Source organism: Etheostoma spectabile, chromosome 12, assembly GCF_008692095.1.
Source record: "Etheostoma spectabile isolate EspeVRDwgs_2016 chromosome 12, UIUC_Espe_1.0, whole genome shotgun sequence".
Lineage (NCBI taxonomy): Eukaryota > Metazoa > Chordata > Actinopteri > Perciformes > Percidae > Etheostoma > Etheostoma spectabile.
In genome coordinates this window covers 5179680-5180211 of record NC_045744.1, presented here as the reverse complement: position 1 = coordinate 5180211, position 532 = coordinate 5179680, and the positions used below count along the sequence as shown (strand labels likewise).

The following is a 532-nucleotide window of genomic DNA, read 5'->3' as shown; positions in this document are numbered from 1 at the left end:
GCATTGAAGATGGGTCGTGGCTGGTTCTTCCAGCATGACAACGACCCAAAACACACAGCCAGGGCAACTAAGGAATGGCTCCGTAAGAAGCATCTCAAAGTCCTGGAGTGGCCTAGCCAGTCTCCAGACCTGAACCCAATGGAAAATATTTGGAGGGAGCTGAAGTCCGTATTGCCCAACAACTGTATGGAGGATTGGCAAGGTGGAGGCTGGGGGTGTGGCCTTGACCGACCGCCACTTTGCTCCTTTGAAAGCCATGATGTCTCTCTCTCATGGGTGGGCCAAATTTTCTGGGTGGGCAAAGCAGAGAAAGGTGATGTAACGTGCCTCTTTTACCTCTAATGATGCAAGATATCAGATGGCCCCTCTGAGCTTTCAGTTTCCTCAAGGCAGAGCAGGATACCCAGGGCTTGATTTACACCTAGCACCATTTCTAGCCACTGGGGGACCATAGGCAGGCTGGGAGAATGCATATTAATGTTAAAAAACCTCATAAAGGGAAGTTTTCATGCCATGGGACTGCAAAGTGCGG

The 532-nt window shown here is 50.4% G+C and overlaps 1 protein-coding gene across 13 annotated transcripts in view; it reads left to right on the top strand.

Annotated features, from left to right (window-relative positions):
* Window positions 1-532, top strand: part of LOC116698784 (rho GTPase-activating protein 12) — an 81354-nt gene that overhangs the window by 78559 nt on the left and 2263 nt on the right. The gene's annotated exons all lie outside the window — the stretch shown is intronic.